Raw genomic sequence first — 9,618 nt, forward strand, 5'->3', positions numbered from 1 at the left:
ATGCTGCTCCTTCTAGTAGGCCTACGTATTACCGTAGTCTTTGTAAATGAATGTTTTTAGCTCGCTAGTAAGTTACTAACTTGTAAGGATGAAGGCAGCAAAACATCCTTTCATTTTTTGGAATAGTTAAAAAGGTCAAAGTTATTATAACCGTGTGCGTGCATGTCAGTCTCAGGTGCACTCCGGTACTTAAACAAATAGCCCTACATCCCTGCTGGCGAAGTTTAAATACAATATGTTTAACAAACCAGACAGACTTATCAGTTTCAAGGGTGTGTTGTAAAAGCAAAAGCATTTGACGTTTTAGTCAAATCAACAATCCTGACAGGCCATTGGATTAAACGCCTCAGGGATTATAGGCCCTCCTGGTGGGTTTGAATGTTTTAGTCACCATTTTCCAAAGCATACATCAATTTTTAGATTCACTTCCTAACTGCATGCAGTTCACCTCTTGCCACGTAGCCTAGTTGACAGTTTATGTTTCCGCAAACCACTAATACGTTCATGTTTGTAAGTCTCATACGTGCCATTTCTATGACAGCTGTCATATCATATCGACATTACTGTACACGTATATGACCTGACATTCATATCAGGAGGTGGACGGGATGGTGGTGGAGTTACAGGCAACAGGGCTGGCAGGTCACACTCTGCAGGACGAGATTACGTTTCCACATTTACAAGCGTGAAACCACTGGATATTTTTTAAAGGAGCCCTCGAGAAATTGCAATCTGTGTTTGTGGCAACGAAACTCTTTGAGTGGTTTGTACAAGACCTCGAAAATCTCGTGCCGTGTTTGTGGTGACCAAAGCAGGTATTTTAAGCCCAAACATGATCTTTTCCTAACTCTAACCGAGAGCATCAACATCTACTTTGATGATGGGGTCGTGCTACAATGGTACAAAAATCAACCTGATGCTTGCTTGAGATCAATAATCCATCACAGTGAACATTTAGCTGCTTAAAAGCTCAGAGAACCTCTTCAGACATGTTTAAATATTCTGCTTCTGAATAATGATGTGCTTAACCGCTGTACACATGGTGCCTCCTACCTAAAAGCTAATCATCATTTGTTTGTGTGCTGGAGGTTTCAAGTTTTCTCATCACACACAAAATTGCGCCTGTCTACGCGCACATTTTCTATTTTTAGATTTGAGATAAGAACAGGGAACCCTCATCCTTCAGTCTCTCTGACAGCGCTGCACAGTGAAGGCCAAACATCCAACAGTTTTTTTCCAGGTCAAGGAGACTCAAATCTTTTTGTCAAAGGAGCATTATAGTGACACGGCAGCACGGTTGCAAGCAACTCCCTTTGTTTGTGTTATTCAAGGGCACGCTGAGATCTGTGGGAGGTATAAAAACATATGGGGCACGCTGGAAAAAGTGGTACAAACAATATGCAGTTAATTGGCTATGTCATGCGCGCAAAACCATCTGAGGATATGTTACCATGACACCGTTGGAAACACCCTGAAGCTGGAGGGCAGAGAGAGAGACAATAAATGCAAATTACCATCTAATAAATTATATGGTGGAGGAACGAAACCAGCAGATAATTGTTTGAGAGCAATTCCAGAGCTGCTTCAGGACCACGAGCACCTCAGCTGATGCCAGAGAAGCACAGCGAGAAGCTGCAATGTTGCAAGACAAGCCGCTAAATGACAAGTTCATCTCCAACAGAGATGGTTGGAGATCGCAGGGTCCATCAAACTTCAGCACACGGCAGGACAGGAGAGGAGTGAGGGGTGTTGAGGGAAAGTTTGGTGTCATATCATATCCATATTCATTCCATACGTTTGAAGTTGAAAGAGGGCGGCTTTAATAATCATGGCTACATGGTCTTCAAAGAGAGATGAGACATGGGGAAGAGGAGTATAGAGTGAATGAGGAACTTCAAAGGGTTTTTGCGTGCACTCCCACATCCGTGTACACACAGCAAACACACACACACGCTCATTCGCACGTAGACTGTACTGTATTTACATATGAATGTCTATAACCAAGGGCTTCGCAGGAAAAAGAGAAAGAAGAACAAGTTGCTCCACAGGATGCGCACTGTTCAGTAACTTTACCCAACACGAAAAATAAGTAAGAAGTGTGACACTTAAAGTTTACAGGCCTGCTGATTTAAAATCTGTGTCAGCCAAACAGCTACTACGTGACACGAGCCTGTGCTGCCTGTGAACGGTCTCTGCTGTATTTTGTGCAAACAAGCATTCAGTGGTTCGTCTGCTCAACTGTTGGAGTCCTAGCTTGAAGTCAGGCTGCGTGAGGTGAAACGTTGCATCATGCATCATACATTATGGGTAAAAGGAGTTGTAACACAGCAGTTCATCTTAGAATAAGCGCAGGAGCGCTTTGAAATTCTCCTAAAAATCAATGCTAAACCAAACCAGGAGTTACAAGACTTTACCTAAACTACACCTGAAACAGATTAAATGATCACAAAGTGTGAGCTTAAACTTTGACGACTCAGGACCTTCAACATTTAATACTTGCTTTTAGAAATCAACAACCTCAGTGTGAATGTGGCAGCTAGAACTCAAAATTTTCTTCAGCCCAGATTCATATTGTTTGTTTGCTCGATGTCTCTGTTCATGCTCAGCATCACTGACAGTGAGTCCCTCAGTTTATTCCCTTCAGTGTAAGTGTTGAATAAAGGATTTTACTCCATGGGCTCGGGAACACCGTAAAACCATTGTTGGTAAACACAGTTTGTCTACGAATGATTACATTCTGTTTTTACTTATGTTTTAACAGCACCAAAGTTTTATATACCTCAAAATGACATCGTTACAATATGTACAACATACTCCATCTTTAGATCCTCAAGTCAGACTAGAGCCCAACACACACACATTAGCATGCTGTATATGCTGATATGCGCCGATGTGAGGTTTAGAGATTTTCGTGCAGAAAAATACATTTGGTGTAATTTATAATCATTAACTTCCTCTTGAAGTTCACCGTTATCCGGCCTCTGTTACATAACTTTGTCACAAGTGTCTGATTAAAAAAACAAATGTGTGTAGATCGGCCGATATATTGACGTCGGAGTTGTTTACTCCCCAATGTCTGTATCAGTATCAACCACAAAAATCAAACATCGGTCAGACAACAAAAAACTCCACAAAACCGAAATGCAGAAATAGAAATCACTCTCCTGATATCAACTAGCCTTCAAATATTAGCCAGAAATCAGTCCACTCTCAGCTTGCAGTTCTACTGAGGACAGCCATGTGAAGGAGCGTTCACTTTGTCTATGGGTGAACAGTGAAAACTACTAGTGCTGATGTCTCTCTCTCCATATGAGACACATGCCTCAAGCCAAAACAGCCTTTCATCCTCCCATGGCCATGAATTATTGATGATCAGACCAGAGAGAGACACTGAAACACACACTATGTTTCCCACTGTGGCGGCTGGCTGCCTGCACGGACGTGTGTATGAACGCACGTCTGTGTGTGTGTATGTATGACTAAACAGGTGGGCTGGATTCCTTCAGTGATTAGCTGTGTAAATTGTCAGAGAGCCAATCAAAAAGCGGATGACGACAGTAAAGCAGCCATTGGCTCATGCTCTCTACTATCATCATGACAACAACCTCAGTGACCAACTACCATCTCCAGTGTCTCCAGCATGCATGCTATTTGTTTCGTGTTGCACATAACAACGTCTCATATGTGTGATGCCATCATTTCAAGCGTACGCTGACGCAACGCTCGTGTTTACAATGAACCCTGCAGCCTGCATCGACACATAGCAAACTTCTTCACGGAGTTCACTTGTATAATATTCAACTTCTCATTTCCCCCCAGTTCAATACAAACAACAACCAGACGGACCAGTTAGGCAAAGTGGTGCAGGATTCCTCAGGGGCCATTTTAAACACTTGAAAAGAATTAATTCAAGCAACACATTTTTAATTAGCTCATGCATTTCATGTGAAAAAACAGAAGGTGAAAAACACACTGCTGGTATACATGTAGTCAAATCATAATAAGCTTAATTCAGCAAGAGAAATCAGCTTATGAAAAATGTTTTTTTTCTTATGTGTGAGAAATACAGCATAAAATATCTGTCAACTTACGATATCACTTTAGCAATACTATTGAGGTATAAAACATTTCCATGCTCCTCGTTATTTGTATTAATATTCCAACAAAAGAAACAGGGCTGCAATTAACAATCACTTCTGTTATTGATTCATTTGTCAGTTACTTTTCCAAATAACTGATTAATCGTTTACTAAATAGCACCAGAAAAAGGTGAACAGTCCAGATTTATCTAATAAATGGTCTTGGAAGGGTTTGAATGTTTTAGTCACCATGGAAGGTACGGAAGGCAATTCTGGAGAAAGACAGTTGTCTCGATATCATAATATCTCCTCAAAAGCACGTCACTAATGCTAGAATTGGTAGACAAAGTCGTCTATGCAAACATGTCTACGTAGGAATAATAATAATAATAATACATTTTATTTGTAACGCACTTTATATTTAACAAAAAATCTCAAAGTGCTACAACAGCAACAAAAAAAGAAAAAGAAGTTAAAACAAGAGTTAAAAGCAGGAATGACCGTAAAAGGCAGGTGATGGAAAAAGTAAGTCTGGCAAGTTGAAAACATTTTAGGAATGATTCAATATTTTTAGGTTTTTGTCCTTCTTGCTGCACTCAAAAGAGGTAAAACTGCCCCGGAGCGCTGTAGAGATGCCCAGCCACATCGATTTATTTAGCTTTTTCCAAGACTGAAACATACTTTAAGAATATGAAGTTGCCTAGATATGGATTTTGCAGCGCATTGATTTTTTGTCAGCAGCAGTCAAACAGAATAAGAAGTGTTTAATTTATTTGTGATACAAACGTAAATAAACAATAATCATGCCTTACTCACACAGAAGGTGATGTTGTTGCTAATATCCACAGGTTAAGTGTCAGTCTTTGGCAAACAAACGAGGTATTCCTCTCCAACCATACTCACACAATATATTTCAACTGAAGAAAATAAAAAGTCAGGAATAATCTTTTGAAAATAACAAAATAAACCTTCACTCTCTGCCTGGGCTCATGGGTTTGTTGCTGAGCCTGTGGGAATGTGCGGTACATTGATGTTTCTAATGAAGAGCGCTGAGCTCCATTGATCCACCAGGGATGAGAGTGAGCTGTCAAAAGCTATCAGGCGAGTCAAAGACCCACTTTCAGCCCTGTGCAGCTGAAGTGAGCACGATACCGTTGGGGCACAAGGAAGAGAAGTGAAACCTCCCAAGGCAAACATGTAGAGAAGGGGCGCACACGCAGACACATGCCTTCACGGGGTTAAAGGGGTTATTTGTTCAATAAAGTAACATTACACTAATAACAATAAGGGGTTAGGATGTGTCAGATATGAGAGAAGTGTTTACCCATGATGCCTTCAGGTCTATTTGGTGCATGTGGTTTTCCAAGAACAACTTTCCTTCAATTTATTCTTGAAGTTACTGGATATGTGTATGTACTGTAGACTAGAGCTGCAAGAATTTTCACACTAATTATTGGACAAATCTCTGAATCTACAAAATGTCAAAGATTGTGAAAGAATGTCCGTCACATGAGCCAAAAGTGACGGCTTCAAAAGTCTTTTTTTTGTCGAACCAAGAGTCCAAAACCCAAAGATATCCAGTTTACATTATTAATAAAGAAAAGCAGAGGTGAAATCGGAGCATGTGCAACATTTTTCCATTACCTCTGCTTGAAAGATGATAATAGTTGCTGATATTTCTGTTGATTAATAGATTCAGCTCTAATGCAAACTTGGTTTAATTTTAAGTTTATAAGGCACTGCATGAAGCAGCGTGGCCAGCAGGACTGCAACAAATGATTATTTTCATTGTCGATTAATCTGTCGATCATTGTCTTGATAAATCAATTAGTTGTTTCATCGTTAACAAGTCAGAAAATGGGGACACATGTCGATCAGAGTTTCCCGCAAATGTCTTGTTCAGTTAAATGTCGTAGGGGAGAAAAGAAAGCAGAATATATTCTTATTCAGGAAGCTGGAATCAAAGATTTTCGACCTTAAAAATAAATGAATAATACAAATATTTGCCCAACAATTTAATCATTGACAATTAATCAATAATAACTGATTAATTGTTGATGTGCTAGTGGCCAGGTATCAAATGTAAGTGGTGTTTCAGCCCTCAATTTCTGTTGTCTGAAGTGATGACCAGATGCATTATACAATACAGTGAAGTCACAAATCATTGCACAGATATTAATAGTATGCGGGATTAATCTGGATTAAAACAGAGCACAGATGTGAACATTGTTGGCGCTATTGTACTGTACAGTTGGAGTAGTTGGAGCTACTGCACTGCTTACATATAGACAATACAGTATAGTGAGTAAATAGGAGACCCTGTCTGTTATGATTAGGGCTACACAATTAATCCAACATAGACCAGTGCAATATCCAAACTGCAAAAAGATACAGGGATGAGGGAGGGCTTTAAAAATTGCCAGGTGTTTTTATAGATGTTTGTGTGTATAAAATATGAATATGTTGTGAAATATTCATTTGCGGTAATAACTTTTATAATAAGATATAGACATTTGGTCAATGTGTATATATATGTATATTATATTATAAGCTATGTATGTATATTTGTGTGTATGTATGTGCGTAGATGTAAATGTGTACAGCACATATGTATACAGTACATGCATATATGGGTGTCTCTGTAAATATATTTATATGTATTATGTGTTTATTAATTTTACATGTAGTATATCGAATTGTATATAGTTAGATGGGAGCGTACAAAGGTACACAGGTTCAGGAATGGAAGTAAATTGATTATGATTAATTACTGAGTTGTGGAGAAGGGGTAGGGTTAAATAAGTGTGTACTTCTTCCTACTCCTTTTCGGGCATGTCAATGCTTGTTAATGGAATATACTTTGTAACATGCTTTTCATCTTATTATGCTTATTTGTCGAACTAATTTAACTTTTTGTTTTGTTTTGCATTCACCAGGAAAAAACCCAGAAAATGTGTGTACATGTTCTTGATATATTATCAATAAAAATGAATACGTTATCAATGTACCATCATGTCTATGCAGTCTGTTCAGCCTACCACTTTCTCTCGAAAGTAAGCCACCTGACCTTTTTGGGTCGAGTGAGGTTTCTTGTGACACAGAAATGGGGTCACAGGGTTGAAAAGGTTGACAAACTCGAGTTAGACCTGATTCCATTGATAAGGTAATCAACCATAGTACCTTTCAACAGACCAATGTCATCTAAAAAGACATACCAGTAAAAAAAATCCCCCAAAACAAAACTGCATGCAGAGAAACCATTGTGTTATGGCTGTCAAATGAAGCTACAACGATTAGCTGATTAATCGATTAGTTGGTCCAAAGACAACCACTTGCCAACTATTTTCATTATAGAATCGTTTCAGTCATTTTTCAAGCAGAAATGTCAAACATTGGCTGGTTCCAGCTTCTTAAATGTTAAGATTTGCTGCTTTTCTTTGTCATTTTTGACAGTAAAAGAAGTATCTTTGGATTTTGGAGTGTTGGTTTGACAAAAGAAGCAATATGAAGACATCTCCTTGGGCCTTTTTGATGAGCATTTTGCACATTTTTGACATTTTATACACTAAATGATTCAAAATAATCTTTAGTTGCAGTCCTACTGTCACCTGGCACAAACCAGATGAGGTTTTGCTTCACTTCCTGGTCTCCTACTGTATATTTTTGCTCCACAGCCGTTGCATGCAAGCAGACACACTCTCACGTCTCTCACACTCTGAGAGAGAAAAAAAGGAGATATATGACTTGCTCAGATATCCCGAAGCAGCAGAATAATCTGACTGGGAACACACCACGATGTGAAACACTTCAGTCTCTCAATCTGTCTTCGACACTTCATCCACGACAGTGAAGCACACAAGCAATTAGAGCGAACTTGTAACCCCCCTGCTAATACTGCACATGGTACGGGGCACTTTTAATCAGTCAGTGTTGCAACTGGAGAATAATCTTTCGAGCCTGTGTCGTCACAGGCTGGCGAAAAGGGGAGCAAATCTCCTGCTTTGCATGGACTTAAGAAAGATTATGAAACAACAAAAATGCAATGCGTCAGTCAAACCGTTTCCATCACACTCTGTGGTTAACCCGTCCATGTACTCTCTGTGAAGCATATACACGGCTACAACTTGCAGTAGCATGCAAATGTATTTCCGCATGAAACGAGGTCTGTCATATGTAAAGTGTCGAGATAAGCGTTTCTTATCAGTGTGACTTCTCATGACTGGGAAATACAGATGACCAAAAATGAGGTCATGGAGCCAGCAGCATTGTAGTGATGACATATGTGAGAATGCATCATCGCCTAAAAGACTGGCAATGCAAAAAGTGCATTATATGTCAAAACGTGAGTGTATAAGGGGATGGGCAGTACAGGAAACTCTAAAAGGTGGTTATAGGTACATGGTGAGTCTTCACAGTTAGCTCCTTGTGGTTCTCTTGCCGCGGTTGTGACAGTATATTGTCAGCTACATGTGGTTTGACACTATGGTGTGGAAAAATAAGGTGTTTTGGAAAAGAATAAAGTTATTTTAGTAACAGCAAAATGTATTTATGATCTTTTTGTGGAGGCGAGACTTACTATATGTTGCTAAACATTAGATCTGCAGCATTGGATGACAACTTTTTTTGTTTTGCACAAACTTACAGGAGATGGGAGCATTGTGACATGCATTGTAATTGTAACCACTAGATAAAAGCTGAAATCAGCCTTATATGGAATCAGACTAAAATGTATATTTCAAAATAAAACACAAGCAACTGTAAATGCACAGAATGATGATAATTAAGTGCAAAGACCATTAAAGCCAAGAGATATGTTATGACAATGTTATTCATACTCTTTTAAACCTGTACTCAGATGTGACCGGTGACAAAATAATGTAATCTAACAACTTGTAAAATATAATGTACATTTTATCTCGGTGCATAAGTGTATATGGTTTAAACTACAGTTGCACTAATGCCACAGGAGATTATAATACCGATGGTGAGTGAACAACAGAAACTCTTAATCTTGCATGAAATATTTCCTCCTGCATTTATGTGATAATTCCTAAAGGGGAAAAAAAATAAACATTTCTGACCAAACAGTTTAGCAGAAATCTCATCTTTGCATTCGCGGGGCTCAACATCACTCACTCACCTTGCAGCGACGTGATGATGACAGCTCTGTTGTGTTTTTGGAGTGAACTGCGGAGCGAGCAGGAGTTGCGTCTTTTCTCGCGGCGTGAATAAAAAAGCTTGATGAATTCACATAGTTCAGGTAACGGAAGCACAGAGAACAACTCCGCCGTACACTTTTGCAAATTAACAGTCATACGTGTGCACTAAGTTGCCCGGTGCAGCCCATGGTCATACATCCTCCTGGCGCTCTAAGTGGATAAAAAAAACAGCTTCTGCTGTGTGGGTTTGCTAGTTTTTGATTGGCTACAATCGCCCAATATGATTTTACACAGAACCAATCATATAACTGAACAAGCGGCGTTGAAGTGCGCGCGTTTAAGCACAGGACGTCGCCCGGTTTGTAATGTACATCACTTGA

The 9,618-nt window shown here is 39.3% G+C and overlaps 1 protein-coding gene across 6 annotated transcripts in view; it reads right to left on the reverse strand.

The window, feature by feature from the left end:
- arhgap9 (Rho GTPase activating protein 9) overlaps nucleotides 1-9,435 on the reverse strand; it is a 53,617-nt gene extending 44,182 nt beyond the window's left edge. For all 6 annotated transcript variants that reach the window (XM_084349724.1, XM_084349728.1, XM_084349726.1 and 3 more), the window contains exon 1: nucleotides 9,220-9,435. The gene's annotated coding sequence lies outside the window, so the exon portion shown is untranslated. The remainder of the gene's footprint in view (nucleotides 1-9,219) is intronic.
- Between the last annotated feature and the right edge of the window lie 183 nt (nucleotides 9,436-9,618).

The sequence above is a fragment of the Pagrus pagrus genome, assembly GCF_965226575.1.
Source record: "Pagrus pagrus genome assembly, chromosome: 3".
NCBI classification, from domain to species: domain Eukaryota; kingdom Metazoa; phylum Chordata; class Actinopteri; order Spariformes; family Sparidae; genus Pagrus; species Pagrus pagrus.